A 19,555-nucleotide genomic window follows, 5' to 3' on the forward strand; every position below is an offset into this window, starting at 1 on the left:
AGGGGCAGCGGGAACCACAGACGCCAGCCAAGACCTCGGCTCCAGAACGCATGGGCTGCTTTACCCGGGGGAAGGACGTTGCTTCGCCAGCCACCAGGAAAACAGTCCCTGTGCACCCGGGATTCCCAATGCCCCCCACTTCGTGTCGACGACTCCAGTCCCGAGGACACGCCAGAGACCCAGGCCTCCGGGCCCGCCCGGGGCCACGGCTCCCGCCAAACGGGCGGGCACGCTCTGCAAATCTCGGGGCCCGCCGCAAGGCACCCAGAGCACAGGGAGGTGCCAAGAAAGGCAGGAGCCTACGAAACCCACCTCCAAAGCAAGCAATTCATCCAAGAAAAAGCCCGTCTCCACGCTCCGTTGCTCCTCTCGCACGGACCGCCTGGCCCCCGTGTTCTGGCGCAGCCCAAGCCCCCTCCACCCTACCCCGGCCTGCTCAAGAGGGCGCTGCCTAACGGAGCCGGGCGCTTCCTCTCTAAGGCTCTATCGCTCTTGCTCTCTAGCTCCCTCCGCCTCTCTCTTCTAGGTTTCCCCCTGGACCTCGCGCTACTTCTGTCATTTTCCCTCTGTCTCTCTGTCTCTCTCTCTCTCTTTCTCTGTCCCTCTCTCTTTCTCAGCCTCTCTGTCTGTCTCCTTCCCTCTCGCCCTCGCCTGTCTCTCTCGATAGCTGTCTCTGTCCCTCCTTCGGTTTCTATCTCTCCATCCATCTCGTCCTTGCTCTCCTCCAAGCCGCGTGTGTGTGTGCGTGCGTGTGTGTCTGTGTCTGTGTGTGTCTCTGTGTGTCTGTGTGTGTGTGTGTGTGTGTGTCCGCGCGAGCGCGCCCGCGTGTTGTCTCTGTGTGGGGGAGTGGATTTGCTCCTGGTGGTGGTGGGGTGTGTCTGGGTTTCTCTCAGGCCCTCTCACCCGAGATCAGGCCGCCGCCTCTAGTGCCAGCGCGGGGCAAAACAGGGCCACCCCCCGACCGGCTACACCCCACGCCCTCTTGCCCCCCGGCCGGGTCTTGGTCGGGACAAGCGACCGTGGTGGGGGCGTTGTGAGAGAAAGGCCCCGCGCGGCTGGGCCGGCTGTTCGCCTTGGGCCAGCCCTGACGGCTCTGGGTGGGTGGGGCAAGAGGGGGCCTCGCAGGAGCCCCTGTGCGGCGAGGGATCCAGAACGCTGCCTCCGCGACAGGGCGGAGGACCGGAGGGCGTCCCAGGATCGTGGGCCCTGGGCCCTGACGCCTCGGAGCACTCCCTGCTCCGAGCGGGCCCGATGTGGTGGAAGCTCGGGAGCACGGGAGCCGGGGGAAGGCCGCGGGCCAGCGGCTCGGGGGTCCCCGATCCGAGCCCCGCGGCCCCGGGCTGGCGGTGACGGCTGCAATCCGGCGGGCACGGCCGGGCCGGGCCGGGCTCTTGGGGCAGCCAGGCGCCTCCTTCGGCGTCTACGGCCATACCACCCTGAACGCGCCCGATCTCGTCTGATCTCGGAAGCTAAGCAGGGTCGGGCCTGGTTAGTACTTGGATGGGAGACCGCCTGGGAATACCGGGTGCTGTAGGCTTTTTCTTTGGCTTTTTGCTTTTTCTTTCCTTTTCTTCCAGACGGAGTCTCGCTCTGTCGCCCAGGCTGGAGTGCAGTGGCGCCATCTCGGCTCACTGCAAGCTCCGCCTCCCGGGCTCACGCCATTCCCCGGCCTCAGCCTCCCGAGTAGCTGGGCCTACAGGCGCCCGCCACCACGCCCGGCTAATTTTTTCTATTTTTCCTAGAGACGGGGTTTCACCCTGTCAGCCGGGATGGTCTCGAGCTCCTGACCTCGTGATCCACCCGCCTCGGCCTCCCAGAGTGCTGGGATTACAGGCGGGAGCCAGCGCGCCCGCCCGGCCTGCTGTAGGCTCTTTTGGCTTCCCCGCTGCCTCCCTTCCCCCTACAGTCGCCATGCTCGCCAACCTCCCCTGACTCTGCTCCTCCTTTACCGCCCACCTACACCCCCGCCGCAGCCGCAGCCGGGGTCCTCCTCCTGGGGCTCCGCCCCTACTGCACGCCGGGCAGCAGCATCCCACCGCTTCCGCCTCGCCGCCGCCCCGCCAGGAGCCCGGCTCCAGCCTGGGAGGGCAGGGGGCCGGACCCCAAAGGCGCAGCCGCGGGTTCCCTGCCGTTCGCGGTACCTTCCCGCTCCCGGAACGCCCAGGCGATTCAATTCACCCGTCGGGCGCCGTCGTCGCACCCTTCCAAACCGGGGGAAGGGGCGAGCAGGGGCAGCGGGAACCACAGACGCCAGCCAAGACCTCGGCTCCAGAACGCATGGGCTGCTTTACCCGGGGGAAGGACGTTGCTTCGCCAGCCACCAGGAAAACAGTCCCTGTGCACCCGGGATTCCCAATGCCCCCCACTTCGTGTCGACGACTCCAGTCCCGAGGACACGCCAGAGACCCAGGCCTCCGGGCCCGCCCGGGGCCACGGCTCCCGCCAAACGGGCGGGCACGCTCTGCAAATCTCCGGGCCCGCCGCAAGGCACCCAGAGCACAGGGAGGTGCCAAGAAAGGCAGGAGCCTACGAAACCCACCTCCAAAGCAAGCAATTCATCCAAGAAAAAGCCCGTCTCCGCGCTCCGTTGCTCCTCTCGCACGGACCGCCTGGCCCCCGTGTTCTGGCGCAGCCCAAGCCCCCTCCACCCTACCCCGGCCTGCTCAAGAGGGCGCTGCCTAACGGAGCCGGGCGCTTCCTCTCTAAGGCTCTATCGCTCTTGCTCTCTAGCTCCCTCCGCCTCTCTCTTCTAGGTTTCCCCCTGGACCTCGCGCTACTTCTGTCGTTTTCCCTCTGTCTCTCTGTCTCTCTCTCTCTCTTTCTCTGTCCCTCTCTCTTTCTCAGCCTCTCTGTCTGTCTCCTTCCCTCTCGCCCTCGCCTGTCTCTCTCGATCGCTGTCTCTCTCCCTCCCTCGGTTTCTATCTCTCCATCCATCTCGTCCTTGCTCTCCTCCAAGCCGCGTGTGTGTGTGCGTGCGCGTGCGTGTGCGTGTGCGTGCGTGTGTGTCTGTGTCTGTGTGTGTCTCTGTGTGTCTGTGTGTGTGTGTGTGTGTGTGTGTGTGTCCGCGCGAGCGCGTGCGAGCGCGCCCGCGTGTTGTCTCTGTGTGGGGGAGTGGATTTGCTCCTGGTGGTGGTGGGGTGTGTCTGGGTTTCTCTCAGGCCCTCTCACCCGAGATCAGGCCGCCGCCTCTATTGCCAGCGCGGGGCAAAACAGGGCCACCCCCCGACCGGCTACACCCCACGCCCTCTTGCCCCCCGGCCGGTTCTTGGTCGGGACAAGCGACCGTGGTGGGGGCGTTGTGAGAGAAAGGCCCCGCGCGGCTGGGCCGGCTGTTCGCCTTGGGCCAGCCCTGACGGCTCTGGGTGGGTGGGGCAAGAGGGGGCCTCGCAGGAGCCCCTGTGCGGCGAGGGATCCAGAACGCTGCCTCCGCGACAGGGCGGAGGACCGGAGGGCGTCCCAGGATCGTGGGCCCTGGGCCCTGACGCCTCGGAGCACTCCCTGCTCCGAGCGGGCCCGATGTGGTGGAAGCTCGGGAGCACGGGAGCCGGGGGAAGGCCGCGGGCCAGCGGCTCGGGGGTCCCCGATCCGAGCCCCGCGGCCCCGGGCTGGCGGTGACGGCTGCAATCCGGCGGGCACGGCCGGGCCGGGCCGGGCTCTTGGGGCAGCCAGGCGCCTCCTTCGGCGTCTACGGCCATACCACCCTGAACGCGCCCGATCTCGTCTGATCTCGGAAGCTAAGCAGGGTCGGGCCTGGTTAGTACTTGGATGGGAGACCGCCTGGGAATACCGGGTGCTGTAGGCTTTTTCTTTGGCTTTTTGCTTTTTCTTTCCTTTTCTTCCAGACGGAGTCTCGCTCTGTCGCCCAGGCTGGAGTGCAGTGGCGCCATCTCGGCTCACTGCAAGCTCCGCCTCCCGGGCTCACGCCATTCCCCGGCCTCAGCCTCCCGAGTAGCTGGGCCTACAGGCGCCCGCCACCACGCCCGGCTAATTTTTTCTATTTTTCCTAGAGACGGGGTTTCACCCTGTCAGCCGGGATGGTCTCGAGCTCCTGACCTCGTGATCCACCCGCCTCGGCCTCCCAGAGTGCTGGGATTACAGGCGGGAGCCAGCGCGCCCACCCGGCCTGCTGTAGGCTCTTTTGGCTTCCCCGCTGCCTCCCTTGCCCCTACAGTCGCCATGCTCGCCAACCTCCCCTGACTCTGCTCCTCCTTTACCGCCCACCTACACCCCCGCCGCAGCCGCAGCCGGGGTCCTCCTCCTGGGGCTCCGCCCCTACTGCACGCCGGGCAGCAGCATCCCAACGCTTCCGCCTCGCCGCCGCCCCGCCAGGAGCCCGGCTCCAGCCTTCCCGGGAGGGCAGGGGGCCGGACCCCAAAGGCGCAGCCGCGGGTTCCCTGCCGTTCGCGGTACCTTCCCGCTCCCGGAACGCCCAGGCGATTCAATTCACCCGTCGGGCGCCGTCGTCGCACCCTTCCAAACCGGGGGAAGGGGCGGGCAGGGGCAGCGGGAACCACAGACGCCAGCCAAGACCTCGGCTCCAGAACGCATGGGCTGCTTTACCCGGGGGAAGGACGTTGCTTCGCCAGCCACCAGGAAAACAGTCCCTGTGCACCCGGGATTCCCAATGCCCCCCACTTCGTGTCGACGACTCCAGTCCCGAGGACACGCCAGAGACCCAGGCCTCCGGGCCCGCCCGGGGCCACGGCTCCCGCCAAACGGGCGGGCACGCTCTGCAAATCTCGGGGCCCGCCGCAAGGCACCCAGAGCACAGGGAGGTGCCAAGAAAGGCAGGAGCCTACGAAACCCACCTCCAAAGCAAGCAATTCATCCAAGAAAAAGCCCGTCTCCACGCTCCGTTGCTCCTCTCGCACGGACCGCCTGGCCCCCGTGTTCTGGCGCAGCCCAAGCCCCCTCCACCCTACCCCGGCCTGCTCAAGAGGGCGCTGCCTAACGGAGCCGGGCGCTTCCTCTCTAAGGCTCTATCGCTCTTGCTCTCTAGCTCCCTCCGCCTCTCTCTTCTAGGTTTCCCCCTGGACCTCGCGCTACTTCTGTCATTTTCCCTCTGTCTCTCTGTCTCTCTCTCTCTCTTTCTCTGTCCCTCTCTCTTTCTCAGCCTCTCTGTCTGTCTCCTTCCCTCTCGCCCTCGCCTGTCTCTCTCGATAGCTGTCTCTGTCCCTCCTTCGGTTTCTATCTCTCCATCCATCTCGTCCTTGCTCTCCTCCAAGCCGCGTGTGTGTGTGCGTGCGTGTGTGTCTGTGTCTGTGTGTGTCTCTGTGTGTCTGTGTGTGTGTGTGTGTGTGTGTCCGCGCGAGCGCGCCCGCGTGTTGTCTCTGTGTGGGGGAGTGGATTTCCTCCTGGTGGTGGTGGGGTGTGTCTGGGTTTCTCTCAGGCCCTCTCACCCGAGATCAGGCCGCCGCCTCTAGTGCCAGCGCGGGGCAAAACAGGGCCACCCCCCGACCGGCTACACCCCACGCCCTCTTGCCCCCCGGCCGGGTCTTGGTCGGGACAAGCGACCGTGGTGGGGGCGTTGTGAGAGAAAGGCCCCGCGCGGCTGGGCCGGCTGTTCGCCTTGGGCCAGCCCTGACGGCTCTGGGTGGGTGGGGCAAGAGGGGTCCTCGCAGGAGCCCCTGTGCGGCGAGGGATCCAGAACGCTGCCTCCGCGACAGGGCGGAGGACCGGAGGGCGTCCCAGGATCGTGGGCCCTGGGCCCTGACGCCTCGGAGCACTCCCTGCTCCGAGCGGGCCCGATGTGGTGGAAGCTCGGGAGCACGGGAGCCGGGGGAAGGCCGCGGGCCAGCGGCTCGGGGGTCCCCGATCCGAGCCCCGCGGCCCCGGGCTGGCGGTGACGGCTGCAATCCGGCGGGCACGGCCGGGCCGGGCCGGGCTCTTGGGGCAGCCAGGCGCCTCCTTCGGCGTCTACGGCCATACCACCCTGAACGCGCCCGATCTCGTCTGATCTCGGAAGCTAAGCAGGGTCGGGCCTGGTTAGTACTTGGATGGGAGACCGCCTGGGAATACCGGGTGCTGTAGGCTTTTTCTTTGGCTTTTTGCTTTTTCTTTCCTTTTCTTCCAGACGGAGTCTCGCTCTGTCGCCCAGGCTGGAGTGCAGTGGCGCCATCTCGGCTCACTGCAAGCTCCGCCTCCCGGGCTCACGCCATTCCCCGGCCTCAGCCTCCCGAGTAGCTGGGCCTACAGGCGCCCGCCACCACGCCCGGCTAATTTTTTCTATTTTTCCTAGAGACGGGGTTTCACCCTGTCAGCCGGGATGGTCTCGAGCTCCTGACCTCGTGATCCACCCGCCTCGGCCTCCCAGAGTGCTGGGATTACAGGCGGGAGCCAGCGCGCCCGCCCGGCCTGCTGTAGGCTCTTTTGGCTTCCCCGCTGCCTCCCTTCCCCCTACAGTCGCCATGCTCGCCAACCTCCCCTGACTCTGCTCCTCCTTTACCGCCCACCTACACCCCCGCCGCAGCCGCAGCCGGGGTCCTCCTCCTGGGGCTCCGCCCCTACTGCACGCCGGGCAGCAGCATCCCACCGCTTCCGCCTCGCCGCCGCCCCGCCAGGAGCCCGGCTCCAGCCTGGGAGGGCAGGGGGCCGGACCCCAAAGGCGCAGCCGCGGGTTCCCTGCCGTTCGCGGTACCTTCCCGCTCCCGGAACGCCCAGGCGATTCAATTCACCCGTCGGGCGCCGTCGTCGCACCCTTCCAAACCGGGGGAAGGGGCGGGCAGGGGCAGCGGGAACCACAGACGCCAGCCAAGACCTCGGCTCCAGAACGCATGGGCTGCTTTACCCGGGGGAAGGACGTTGCTTCGCCAGCCACCAGGAAAACAGTCCCTGTGCACCCGGGATTCCCAATGCCCCCCACTTCGTGTCGACGACTCCAGTCCCGAGGACACGCCAGAGACCCAGGCCTCCGGGCCCGCCCGGGGCCACGGCTCCCGCCAAACGGGCGGGCACGCTCTGCAAATCTCCGGGCCCGCCGCAAGGCACCCAGAGCACAGGGAGGTGCCAAGAAAGGCAGGAGCCTACGAAACCCACCTCCAAAGCAAGCAATTCATCCAAGAAAAAGCCCGTCTCCGCGCTCCGTTGCTCCTCTCGCACGGACCGCCTGGCCCCCGTGTTCTGGCGCAGCCCAAGCCCCCTCCACCCTACCCCGGCCTGCTCAAGAGGGCGCTGCCTAACGGAGCCGGGCGCTTCCTCTCTAAGGCTCTATCGCTCTTGCTCTCTAGCTCCCTCCGCCTCTCTCTTCTAGGTTTCCCCCTGGACCTCGCGCTACTTCTGTCGTTTTCCCTCTGTCTCTCTGTCTCTCTCTCTCTCTTTCTCTGTCCCTCTCTCTTTCTCAGCCTCTCTGTCTGTCTCCTTCCCTCTCGCCCTCGCCTGTCTCTCTCGATCGCTGTCTCTCTCCCTCCCTCGGTTTCTATCTCTCCATCCATCTCGTCCTTGCTCTCCTCCAAGCCGCGTGTGTGTGTGCGTGCGCGTGCGTGTGCGTGTGCGTGCGTGTGTGTCTGTGTCTGTGTGTGTCTCTGTGTGTCTGTGTGTGTGTGTGTGTGTGTGTGTCCGCGCGAGCGCGTGCGAGCGCGCCCGCGTGTTGTCTCTGTGTGGGGGAGTGGATTTGCTCCTGGTGGTGGTGGGGTGTGTCTGGGTTTCTCTCAGGCCCTCTCACCCGAGATCAGGCCGCCGCCTCTATTGCCAGCGCGGGGCAAAACAGGGCCACCCCCCGACCGGCTACACCCCACGCCCTCTTGCCCCCCGGCCGGGTCTTGGTCGGGACAAGCGACCGTGGTGGGGGCGTTGTGAGAGAAAGGCCCCGCGCGGCTGGGCCGGCTGTTCGCCTTGGGCCAGCCCTGACGGCTCTGGGTGGGTGGGGCAAGAGGGGGCCTCGCAGGAGCCCCTGTGCGGCGAGGGATCCAGAACGCTGCCTCCGCGACAGGGCGGAGGACCGGAGGGCGTCCCAGGATCGTGGGCCCTGGGCCCTGACGCCTCGGAGCACTCCCTGCTCCGAGCGGGCCCGATGTGGTGGAAGCTCGGGAGCACGGGAGCCGGGGGAAGGCCGCGGGCCAGCGGCTCGGGGGTCCCCGATCCGAGCCCCGCGGCCCCGGGCTGGCGGTGACGGCTGCAATCCGGCGGGCACGGCCGGGCCGGGCCGGGCTCTTGGGGCAGCCAGGCGCCTCCTTCGGCGTCTACGGCCATACCACCCTGAACGCGCCCGATCTCGTCTGATCTCGGAAGCTAAGCAGGGTCGGGCCTGGTTAGTACTTGGATGGGAGACCGCCTGGGAATACCGGGTGCTGTAGGCTTTTTCTTTGGCTTTTTGCTTTTTCTTTCCTTTTCTTCCAGACGGAGTCTCGCTCTGTCGCCCAGGCTGGAGTGCAGTGGCGACATCTCGGCTCACTGCAAGCTCCGCCTCCCGGGCTCACGCCATTCCCCGGCCTCAGCCTCCCGAGTAGCTGGGCCTACAGGCGCCCGCCACCACGCCCGGCTAATTTTTTCTATTTTTCCTAGAGACGGGGTTTCACCCTGTCAGCCGGGATGGTCTCGAGCTCCTGACCTCGTGATCCACCCGCCTCGGCCTCCCAGAGTGCTGGGATTACAGGCGGGAGCCAGCGCGCCCGCCCGGCCTGCTGTAGGCTCTTTTGGCTTCCCCGCTGCCTCCCTTCCCCCTACAGTCGCCATGCTCGCCAACCTCCCCTGACTCTGCTCCTCCTTTACCGCCCACCTACACCCCCGCCGCAGCCGCAGCCGGGGTCCTCCTCCTGGGGCTCCGCCCCTACTGCACGCCGGGCAGCAGCATCCCACCGCTTCCGCCTCGCCGCCGCCCCGCCAGGAGCCCGGCTCCAGCCTGGGAGGGCAGGGGGCCGGACCCCAAAGGCGCAGCCGCGGGTTCCCTGCCGTTCGCGGTACCTTCCCGCTCCCGGAACGCCCAGGCGATTCAATTCACCCGTCGGGCGCCGTCGTCGCACCCTTCCAAACCGGGGGAAGGGGCGAGCAGGGGCAGCGGGAACCACAGACGCCAGCCAAGACCTCGGCTCCAGAACGCATGGGCTGCTTTACCCGGGGGAAGGACGTTGCTTCGCCAGCCACCAGGAAAACAGTCCCTGTGCACCCGGGATTCCCAATGCCCCCCACTTCGTGTCGACGACTCCAGTCCCGAGGACACGCCAGAGACCCAGGCCTCCGGGCCCGCCCGGGGCCACGGCTCCCGCCAAACGGGCGGGCACGCTCTGCAAATCTCCGGGCCCGCCGCAAGGCACCCAGAGCACAGGGAGGTGCCAAGAAAGGCAGGAGCCTACGAAACCCACCTCCAAAGCAAGCAATTCATCCAAGAAAAAGCCCGTCTCCGCGCTCCGTTGCTCCTCTCGCACGGACCGCCTGGCCCCCGTGTTCTGGCGCAGCCCAAGCCCCCTCCACCCTACCCCGGCCTGCTCAAGAGGGCGCTGCCTAACGGAGCCGGGCGCTTCCTCTCTAAGGCTCTATCGCTCTTGCTCTCTAGCTCCCTCCGCCTCTCTCTTCTAGGTTTCCCCCTGGACCTCGCGCTACTTCTGTCGTTTTCCCTCTGTCTCTCTGTCTCTCTCTCTCTCTTTCTCTGTCCCTCTCTCTTTCTCAGCCTCTCTGTCTGTCTCCTTCCCTCTCGCCCTCGCCTGTCTCTCTCGATCGCTGTCTCTCTCCCTCCCTCGGTTTCTATCTCTCCATCCATCTCGTCCTTGCTCTCCTCCAAGCCGCGTGTGTGTGTGCGTGCGCGTGCGTGTGCGTGTGCGTGCGTGTGTGTCTGTGTCTGTGTGTGTCTCTGTGTGTCTGTGTGTGTGTGTGTGTGTGTGTGTGTGTCCGCGCGAGCGCGTGCGAGCGCGCCCGCGTGTTGTCTCTGTGTGGGGGAGTGGATTTGCTCCTGGTGGTGGTGGGGTGTGTCTGGGTTTCTCTCAGGCCCTCTCACCCGAGATCAGGCCGCCGCCTCTATTGCCAGCGCGGGGCAAAACAGGGCCACCCCCCGACCGGCTACACCCCACGCCCTCTTGCCCCCCGGCCGGGTCTTGGTCGGGACAAGCGACCGTGGTGGGGGCGTTGTGAGAGAAAGGCCCCGCGCGGCTGGGCCGGCTGTTCGCCTTGGGCCAGCCCTGACGGCTCTGGGTGGGTGGGGCAAGAGGGGGCCTCGCAGGAGCCCCTGTGCGGCGAGGGATCCAGAACGCTGCCTCCGCGACAGGGCGGAGGACCGGAGGGCGTCCCAGGATCGTGGGCCCTGGGCCCTGACGCCTCGGAGCACTCCCTGCTCCGAGCGGGCCCGATGTGGTGGAAGCTCGGGAGCACGGGAGCCGGGGGAAGGCCGCGGGCCAGCGGCTCGGGGGTCCCCGATCCGAGCCCCGCGGCCCCGGGCTGGCGGTGACGGCTGCAATCCGGCGGGCACGGCCGGGCCGGGCCGGGCTCTTGGGGCAGCCAGGCGCCTCCTTCGGCGTCTACGGCCATACCACCCTGAACGCGCCCGATCTCGTCTGATCTCGGAAGCTAAGCAGGGTCGGGCCTGGTTAGTACTTGGATGGGAGACCGCCTGGGAATACCGGGTGCTGTAGGCTTTTTCTTTGGCTTTTTGCTTTTTCTTTCCTTTTCTTCCAGACGGAGTCTCGCTCTGTCGCCCAGGCTGGAGTGCAGTGGCGCCATCTCGGCTCACTGCAAGCTCCGCCTCCCGGGCTCACGCCATTCCCCGGCCTCAGCCTCCCGAGTAGCTGGGCCTACAGGCGCCCGCCACCACGCCCGGCTAATTTTTTCTATTTTTCCTAGAGACGGGGTTTCACCCTGTCAGCCGGGATGGTCTCGAGCTCCTGACCTCGTGATCCACCCGCCTCGGCCTCCCAGAGTGCTGGGATTACAGGCGGGAGCCAGCGCGCCCACCCGGCCTGCTGAAGGCTCTTTTGGCTTCCCCGCTGCCTCCCTTGCCCCTACAGTCGCCATGCTCGCCAACCTCCCCTGACTCTGCTCCTCCTTTACCGCCCACCTACACCCCCGCCGCAGCCGCAGCCGGGGTCCTCCTCCTGGGGCTCCGCCCCTACTGCACGCCGGGCAGCAGCATCCCACCGCTTCCGCCTCGCCGCCGCCCCGCCAGGAGCCCGGCTCCAGCCTGGGAGGGCAGGGGGCCGGACCCCAAAGGCGCAGCCGTGGGTTCCCTGCCGTTCGCGGTACCTTCCCGCTCCCGGAACGCCCAGGCGATTCAATTCACCCGTCGGGCGCCGTCGTCGCACCCTTCCAAACCGGGGGAAGGGGCGGGCAGGGGCAGCGGGAACCACAGACGCCAGCCAAGACCTCGGCTCCAGAACGCATGGGCTGCTTTACCCGGGGGAAGGACGTTGCTTCGCCAGCCACCAGGAAAACAGTCCCTGTGCACCCGGGATTCCCAATGCCCCCCACTTCGTGTCGACGACTCCAGTCCCGAGGACACGCCAGAGACCCAGGCCTCCGGGCCCGCCTGGGGCCACGGCTCCCGCCAAACGGGCGGGCACGCTCTGCAAATCTCGGGGCCCGCCGCAAGGCACCCAGAGCACAGGGAGGTGCCAAGAAAGGCAGGAGCCTACGAAACCCACCTCCAAAGCAAGCAATTCATCCAAGAAAAAGCCCGTCTCCGCGCTCCGTTGCTCCTCTCGCACGGACCGCCTGGCCCCCGTGTTCTGGTGCAGCCCAAGCCCCCTCCACCCTACCCCGGCCTGCTCAAGAGGGCGCTGCCTAACGGAGCCGGGCGCTTCCTCTCTAAGGCTCTATCGCTCTTGCTCTCTAGCTCCCTCCGCCTCTCTCTTCTAGGTTTCCCCCTGGACCTCGCGCTACTTCTGTCATTTTCCCTCTGTCTCTCTGTCTCTCTCTCTCTCTTTCTCTGTCCCTCTCTCTTTCTCAGCCTCTCTGTCTGTCTCCTTCCCTCTCGCCCTCGCCTGTCTCTCTCGATAGCTGTCTCTGTCCCTCCTTCGGTTTCTATCTCTCCATCCATCTCGTCCTTGCTCTCCTCCAAGCCGCGTGTGTGTGTGCGTGCGCGTGCGTGTGCGTGCGTGTGTTTCTGTGTCTGTGTGTGTCTCTGTGTGTCTGTGTGTGTGTGTGTGTGTGTGTGTGTCCGCGCGAGCGCGCCCGCGTGTTGTCTCTGTGTGGGGGAGTGGATTTGCTCCTGGTGGTGGTGGGGTGTGTCTGGGTTTCTCTCAGGCCCTCTCACCCGAGATCAGGCCGCCGCCTCTAGTGCCAGCGCGGGGCAAAACAGGGCCACCCCCCGACCGGCTACACCCCACGCCCTCTTGCCCCCCGGCCGGGTCTTGGTCGGGACAAGCGACCGTGGTGGGGGCGTTGTGAGAGAAAGGCCCCGCGCGGCTGGGCCGGCTGTTCGCCTTGGGCCAGCCCTGACGGCTCTGGGTGGGTGGGGCAAGAGGGGGCCTCGCAGGAGCCCCTGTGCGGCGAGGGATCCAGAACGCTGCCTCCGCGCCAGGGCGGAGGACCGGAGGGCGTCCCAGGATCGTGGGCCCTGGGCCCTGACGCCTCGGAGCACTCCCTGCTCCGAGCGGGCCCGATGTGGTGGAAGCTCGGGAGCACGGGAGCCGGGGGAAGGCCGCGGGCCAGCGGCTCGGGGGTCCCCGATCCGAGCCCCGCGGCCCCGGGCTGGCGGTGACGGCCGCAATCCGGCGGGCACGGCCGGGCCGGGCCGGGCTCTTGGGGCAGCCAGGCGCCTCCTTCGGCGTCTACGGCCATACCACCCTGAACGCGCCCGATCTCGTCTGATCTCGGAAGCTAAGCAGGGTCGGGCCTGGTTAGTACTTGGATGGGAGACCGCCTGGGAATACCGGGTGCTGTAGGCTTTTTCTTTGGCTTTTTGCTTTTTCTTTCCTTTTCTTCCAGACGGAGTCTCGCTCTGTCGCCCAGGCTGGAGTGCAGTGGCGCCATCTCGGCTCACTGCAAGCTCCGCCTCCCGGGCTCACGCCATTCCCCGGCCTCAGCCTCCCGAGTAGCTGGGCCTACAGGCGCCCGCCACCACGCCCGGCTAATTTTTTCTATTTTTCCTAGAGACGGGGTTTCACCCTGTCAGCCGGGATGGTCTCGAGCTCCTGACCTCGTGATCCACCCGCCTCGGCCTCCCAGAGTGCTGGGATTACAGGCGGGAGCCAGCGCGCCCACCCGGCCTGCTGTAGGCTCTTTTGGCTTCCCCGCTGCCTCCCTTGCCCCTACAGTCGCCGTGCTCGCCAACCTCCCCTGACTCTGCTCCTCCTTTACCGCCCACCTACACCCCCGCCGCAGCCGCAGCCGGGGTCCTCCTCCTGGGGCTCCGCCCCTACTGCACGCCGGGCAGCAGCATCCCACCGCTTCCGCCTCGCCGCCGCCCCGCCAGGAGCCCGGCTCCAGCCTGGGAGGGCAGGGGGCCGGACCCCAAAGGCGCAGCCGCGGGTTCCCTGCCGTTCGCGGTACCTTCCCGCTCCCGGAACGCCCAGGCGATTCAATTCACCCGTCGGGCGCCGTCGTCGCACCCTTCCAAACCGGGGGAAGGGGCGGGCAGGGGCAGCGGGAACCACAGACGCCAGCCAAGACCTCGGCTCCAGAACGCATGGGCTGCTTTACCCGGGGGAAGGACGTTGCTTCGCCAGCCACCAGGAAAACAGTCCCTGTGCACCCGGGATTCCCAATGCCCCCCACTTCGTGTCGACGACTCCAGTCCCGAGGACACGCCAGAGACCCAGGCCTCCGGGCCCGCCTGGGGCCACGGCTCCCGCCAAACGGGCGGGCACGCTCTGCAAATCTCGGGGCCCGCCGCAAGGCACCCAGAGCACAGGGAGGTGCCAAGAAAGGCAGGAGCCTACGAAACCCACCTCCAAAGCAAGCAATTCATCCAAGAAAAAGCCCGTCTCCGCGCTCCGTTGCTCCTCTCGCACGGACCGCCTGGCCCCCGTGTTCTGGTGCAGCCCAAGCCCCCTCCACCCTACCCCGGCCTGCTCAAGAGGGCGCTGCCTAACGGAGCCGGGCGCTTCCTCTCTAAGGCTCTATCGCTCTTGCTCTCTAGCTCCCTCCGCCTCTCTCTTCTAGGTTTCCCCCTGGACCTCGCGCTACTTCTGTCATTTTCCCTCTGTCTCTCTGTCTCTCTCTCTCTCTTTCTCTGTCCCTCTCTCTTTCTCAGCCTCTCTGTCTGTCTCCTTCCCTCTCGCCCTCGCCTGTCTCTCTCGATAGCTGTCTCTGTCCCTCCTTCGGTTTCTATCTCTCCATCCATCTCGTCCTTGCTCTCCTCCAAGCCGCGTGTGTGTGTGCGTGCGCGTGCGTGTGCGTGCATGTGTGTCTGTGTCTGTGTGTGTCTCTGTGTGTCTGTGTGTGTGTGTGTGTGTGTGTGTCCGCGCGAGCGCGCCCGCGTGTTGTCTCTGTGTGGGGGAGTGGATTTGCTCCTGGTGGTGGTGGGGTGTGTCTGGGTTTCTCTCAGGCCCTCTCACCCGAGATCAGGCCGCCGCCTCTAGTGCCAGCGCGGGGCAAAACAGGGCCACCCCCCGACCGGCTACACCCCACGCCCTCTTGCCCCCCGGCCGGGTCTTGGTCGGGACAAGCGACCGTGGTGGGGGCGTTGTGAGAGAAAGGCCCCGCGCGGCTGGGCCGGCTGTTCGCCTTGGGCCAGCCCTGACGGCTCTGGGTGGGTGGGGCAAGAGGGGGCCTCGCAGGAGCCCCTGTGCGGCGAGGGATCCAGAACGCTGCCTCCGCGACAGGGCGGAGGACCGGAGGGCGTCCCAGGATCGTGGGCCCTGGGCCCTGACGCCTCGGAGCACTCCCTGCTCCGAGCGGGCCCGATGTGGTGGAAGCTCGGGAGCACGGGAGCCGGGGGAAGGCCGCGGGCCAGCGGCTCGGGGGTCCCCGATCCGAGCCCCGCGGCCCCGGGCTGGCGGTGACGGCCGCAATCCGGCGGGCACGGCCGGGCCGGGCCGGGCTCTTGGGGCAGCCAGGCGCCTCCTTCGGCGTCTACGGCCATACCACCCTGAACGCGCCCGATCTCGTCTGATCTCGGAAGCTAAGCAGGGTCGGGCCTGGTTAGTACTTGGATGGGAGACCGCCTGGGAATACCGGGTGCTGTAGGCTTTTTCTTTGGCTTCTTGCTTTTTCTTTCCTTTTCTTCCAGACGGAGTCTCGCTCTGTCGCCCAGGCTGGAGTGCAGTGGCGCCATCTCGGCTCACTGCAAGCTCCGCCTCCCGGGCTCACGCCATTCCCCGGCCTCAGCCTCCCGAGTAGCTGGGCCTACAGGCGCCCGCCACCACGCCCGGCTAATTTTTTCTATTTTTCCTAGAGACGGGGTTTCACCCTGTCAGCCGGGATGGTCTCGAGCTCCTGACCTCGTGATCCACCCGCCTCGGCCTCCCAGAGTGCTGGGATTACAGGCGGGAGCCAGCGCGCCCGCCCGGCCTGCTGTAGGCTCTTTTGGCTTCCCCGCTGCCTCCCTTCCCCCTACAGTCGCCATGCTCGCCAACCTCCCCTGACTCTGCTCCTCCTTTACCGCCCACCTACACCCCCGCCGCAGCCGCAGCCGGGGTCCTCCTCCTGGGGCTCCGCCCCTACTGCACGCCGGGCAGCAGCATCCCACCGCTTCCGCCTCGCCGCCGCCCCGCCAGGAGCCCGGCTCCAGCCTGGGAGGGCAGGGGGCCGGACCCCAAAGGCGCAGCCGCGGGTTCCCTGCCGTTCGCGGTACCTTCCCGCTCCCGGAACGCCCAGGTGATTCAATTCACCCGTCGGGCGCCGTCGTCGCACCCTTCCAAACCGGGGGAAGGGGCGGGCAGGGGCAGCGGGAACCACAGACGCCAGCCAAGACCTCGGCTCCAGAACGCATGGGCTGCTTTACCCGGGGGAAGGACGTTGCTTCGCCAGCCACCAGGAAAACAGTCCCTGTGCACCCGGGATTCCCAATGCCCCCCACTTCGTGTCGACGACTCCAGTCCCGAGGACACGCCAGAGACCCAGGCCTCCGGGCCCGCCCGGGGCCACGGCTCCCGCCAAACGGGCGGGCACGCTCTGCAAATCTCGGGGCCCGCCGCAAGGCACCCAGAGCACAGGGAGGTGCCAAGAAAGGCAGGAGCCTACGAAACCCACCTCCAAAGCAAGCAATTCATCCAAGAAAAAGCCCGTCTCCGCGCTCCGTTGCTCCTCTCGCACGGACCGCCTGGCCCCCGTGTTCTGGCGCAGCCCAAGCCCCCTCCACCCTACCCCGGCCTGCTCAAGAGGGCGCTGCCTAACGGAGCCGGGCGCTTCCTCTCTAAGGCTCTATCGCTCTTGCTCTCTAGCTCCCTCCGCCTCTCTCTTCTAGGTTTCCCCCTGGACCTCGCGCTACTTCTGTCATTTTCCCTCTGTCTCTCTGTCTCTCTCTCTCTCTTTCTCTGTCCCTCTCTCTTTCTCAGCCTCTCTGTCTGTCTCCTTCCCTCTTGCCCTCGCCTGTCTCTCTCGATAGCTGTCTCTGTCCCTCCTTCGGTTTCTATCTCTCCATCCATCTCGTCCTTGCTCTCCTCCAAGCCGCGTGTGTGTGTGCGTGCGCGTGCGTGTGCGTGCGTGTGTGTCTGTGTCTGTGTGTGTCTCTGTGTGTCTGTGTGTGTGTGTGTGTGTGTGTGTCCGCGCGAGCGCGCCCGCGTGTTGTCTCTGTGTGGGGGAGTGGATTTGCTCCTGGTGGTGGTGGGGTGTGTCTGGGTTTCTCTCAGGCCCTCTCACCCGAGATCAGGCCGCCGCCTCTAGTGCCAGCGCGGGGCAAAACAGGGCCACCCCCCGACCGGCTACACCCCACGCCCTCTTGCCCCCCGGCCGGGTCTTGGTCGGGACAAGCGACCGTGGTGGGGGCGTTGTGAGAGAAAGGCCCCGCGCGGCTGGGCCGGCTGTTCGCCTTGGGCCAGCCCTGACGGCTCTGGGTGGGTGGGGCAAGAGGGGGCCTCGCAGGAGCCCCTGTGCGGCGAGGGATCCAGAACGCTGCCTCCGCGACAGGGCGGAGGACCGGAGGGCGTCCCAGGATCGTGGGCCCTGGGCCCTGACGCCTCGGAGCACTCCCTGCTCCGAGCGGGCCCGATGTGGTGGAAGCTCGGGAGCACGGGAGCCGGGGGAAGGCCGCGGGCCAGCGGCTCGGGGGTCCCCGATCCGAGCCCCGCGGCCCCGGGCTGGCGGTGACGGCCGCAATCCGGCGGGCACGGCCGGGCCGGGCCGGGCTCTTGGGGCAGCCAGGCGCCTCCTTCGGCGTCTACGGCCATACCACCCTGAACGCGCCCGATCTCGTCTGATCTCGGAAGCTAAGCAGGGTCGGGCCTGGTTAGTACTTGGATGGGAGACCGCCTGGGAATACCGGGTGCTGTAGGCTTTTTCTTTGGCTTTTTGCTTTTTCTTTCCTTTTCTTCCAGACGGAGTCTCGCTCTGTCGCCCAGGCTGGAGTGCAGTGGCGCCATCTCGGCTCACTGCAAGCTCCGCCTCCCGGGCTCACGCCATTCCCCGGCCTCAGCCTCCCGAGTAGCTGGGCCTACAGGCGCCCGCCACCACGCCCGGCTAATTTTTTCTATTTTTCCTAGAGACGGGGTTTCACCCTGTCAGCCGGGATGGTCTCGAGCTCCTGACCTCGTGATCCACCCGCCTCGGCCTCCCAGAGTGCTGGGATTACAGGCGGGAGCCAGCGCGCCCGCCCGGCCTGCTGTAGGCTCTTTTGGCTTCCCCGCTGCCTCCCTTGCCCCTACAGTCGCCATGCTCGCCAACCTCCCCTGACTCTGCTCCTCCTTTACCGCCCACCTACACCCCCGCCGCAGCCGCAGCCGGGGTCCTCCTCCTGGGGCTCCGCCCCTACTGCACGCCGGGCAGCAGCATCCCACCGCTTCCGCCTCGCCGCCGCCCCGCCAGGAGCCCGGCTCCAGCCTGGGAGGGCAGGGGGCCGGACCCCAAAGGCGCAGCCGTGGGTTCCCTGCCGTTCGCGGTACCTTCCCGCTCCCGGAACGCCCAGGCGATTCAATTCACCCGTCGGGCGCCGTCGTCGCACCCTTCCAAACCGGGGGAAGGGGCGGGCAGGGGCAGCGGGAACCACAGACGCCAGCCAAGACCTCGGCTCCAGAACGCATGGGCTGCTTTACCCGGGGGAAGGACGTTGCTTCGCCAGCCACCAGGAAAACAGTCCCTGTGCACCCGGGATTCCCAATGCCCCCCACTTCGTGTCGACGACTCCAGTCCCGAGGACACGCCAGAGACCCAGGCCTCCGGGCCCGCCCGGGGCCACGGCTCCCGCCAAACGGGCGGGCACGCTCTGCAAATCTCGGGGCCCGCCGCAAGGCACCCAGAGCACAGGGAGGTGCCAAGAAAGGCAGGAGCCTACGAAACCCACCTCCAAAGCAAGCAATTCATCCAAGAAAAAGCCCGTCTCCGCGCTCCGTTGCTCCTCTCGCACGGACCGCCTGGCCCCCGTGTTCTGGCGCAGCCCAAGCCCCCTCCACCCTACCCCGGCCTGCTCAAGAGGGCGCTGCCTAACGGAGCCGGGCGCTTCCTCTCTAAGGCTCTATCGCTCTTGCTCTCTAGCTCCCTCCGCCTCTCTCTTCTAGGTTTCCCCCTGGACCTCGCGCTACTTCTGTCATTTTCCCTCTGTCTCTCTGTCTCTCTCTCTCTCTTTCTCTGTCCCTCTCTCTTTCTCAGCCTCTCTGTCTGTCTCCTTCCCTCTCGCCCTCGCCTGTCTCTCTCGATAGCTGTCTCTGTCCCTCCTTCGGTTTCTATCTCTCCATCCATCTCGTCCTTGCTCTCCTCCAAGCCGCGTGTGTGTGTGCGTGCGCGTGCGTGTGCGTGCGTGTGTGTCTGTGTCTGTGTGTGTCTCTGTGTGTCTGTGTGTGTGTGTGTGTGTGTCCGCGCGAGCGCGTGCGAGCGCGCCCGCGTGTTGTCTCTGTGTGGGGGAGTGGATTTGCTCCTGGTGGTGGTGGGGTGTGTCTGGGTTTCTCTCAGGCCCTCTCACCCGAGATCAGGCCGCCGCCTCTATTGCCAGCGCGGGGCAAAACAGGGCCACCCCCCGACCGGCTACACCCCACGCCCTCTTGCCCCCCGGCCGGGTCTTGGTCGGGACAAGCGACCGTGGTGGGGGCGTTGTGAGAGAAAGGCCCCGCGCGGCTGGGCCGGCTGTTCGCCTTGGGCCAGCCCTGACGGCTCTGGGTGGGTGGGGCAAGAGGGGGCCTCGCAGGAGCCCCTGTGCGGCGAGGGATCCAGAACGCTGCCTCCGCGACAGGGCGGAGGACCGGAGGGCGTCCCAGGATCGTGGGCCCTGGGCCCTGACGCCTCGGAGCACTCCCTGCTCCGAGCGGGCCCGATGTGGTGGAAGCTCGGGAGCACGGGAGCCGGGGGAAGGCCGCGGGCCAGCGGCTCGGGGGTCCCCGATCCGAGCCCCGCGGCCCCGGGCTGGCGGTGACGGCCGCAATCCGGCGGGCACGGCCGGGCCGGGCCGGGCTCTTGGGGCAGCCAGGCGCCTCCTTCGGCGTCTACGGCCATACCACCCTGAACGCGCCCGATCTCGTCTGATCTCGGAAGCTAAGCAGGGTCGGGCCTGGTTAGTACTTGGATGGGAGACCGCCTGGGAATACCGGGTGCTGTAGGCTTTTTCTTT

General features: G+C 67.0%; 9 non-coding genes across 9 annotated transcripts; all 9 read left to right on the forward strand.

The window, feature by feature from the left end:
• The first annotated feature begins 1,418 nt into the window (after positions 1-1,418).
• LOC129138477 (5S ribosomal RNA) lies at positions 1,419-1,537 on the forward strand. The gene has a single exon (XR_008541765.1). It is a non-coding gene; the product is annotated as a 5S ribosomal RNA (ribosomal RNA).
• Positions 1,538-3,683: 2,146 nt separating this feature from the next.
• On the forward strand, positions 3,684-3,802 carry LOC129138473 (5S ribosomal RNA). The gene has a single exon (XR_008541729.1). It is a non-coding gene; the product is annotated as a 5S ribosomal RNA (ribosomal RNA).
• Positions 3,803-5,914: 2,112 nt separating this feature from the next.
• Positions 5,915-6,033, forward strand: LOC129138467 (5S ribosomal RNA). The gene has a single exon (XR_008541720.1). It is a non-coding gene; the product is annotated as a 5S ribosomal RNA (ribosomal RNA).
• A 2,142-nt stretch (positions 6,034-8,175) lies between these two features.
• Positions 8,176-8,294, forward strand: LOC129138462 (5S ribosomal RNA). Its single transcript, XR_008541715.1, has one exon. It is a non-coding gene; the product is annotated as a 5S ribosomal RNA (ribosomal RNA).
• A 2,146-nt stretch (positions 8,295-10,440) lies between these two features.
• On the forward strand, positions 10,441-10,559 carry LOC129138452 (5S ribosomal RNA). Its single transcript, XR_008541706.1, has one exon. It is a non-coding gene; the product is annotated as a 5S ribosomal RNA (ribosomal RNA).
• A 2,128-nt stretch (positions 10,560-12,687) lies between these two features.
• On the forward strand, positions 12,688-12,806 carry LOC129138447 (5S ribosomal RNA). Its single transcript, XR_008541699.1, has one exon. It is a non-coding gene; the product is annotated as a 5S ribosomal RNA (ribosomal RNA).
• Positions 12,807-14,932: 2,126 nt separating this feature from the next.
• On the forward strand, positions 14,933-15,051 carry LOC129138437 (5S ribosomal RNA). The gene has a single exon (XR_008541677.1). It is a non-coding gene; the product is annotated as a 5S ribosomal RNA (ribosomal RNA).
• Positions 15,052-17,177: 2,126 nt separating this feature from the next.
• Positions 17,178-17,296, forward strand: LOC129138435 (5S ribosomal RNA). The gene has a single exon (XR_008541672.1). It is a non-coding gene; the product is annotated as a 5S ribosomal RNA (ribosomal RNA).
• A 2,132-nt stretch (positions 17,297-19,428) lies between these two features.
• On the forward strand, positions 19,429-19,547 carry LOC129138434 (5S ribosomal RNA). Its single transcript, XR_008541671.1, has one exon. It is a non-coding gene; the product is annotated as a 5S ribosomal RNA (ribosomal RNA).
• The last annotated feature ends 8 nt before the right edge of the window (positions 19,548-19,555 follow it).

The sequence above is a fragment of the Pan troglodytes genome, chromosome 1 (genome assembly GCF_028858775.2).
Source record: "Pan troglodytes isolate AG18354 chromosome 1, NHGRI_mPanTro3-v2.0_pri, whole genome shotgun sequence".
NCBI lineage: Eukaryota > Metazoa > Chordata > Mammalia > Primates > Hominidae > Pan > Pan troglodytes.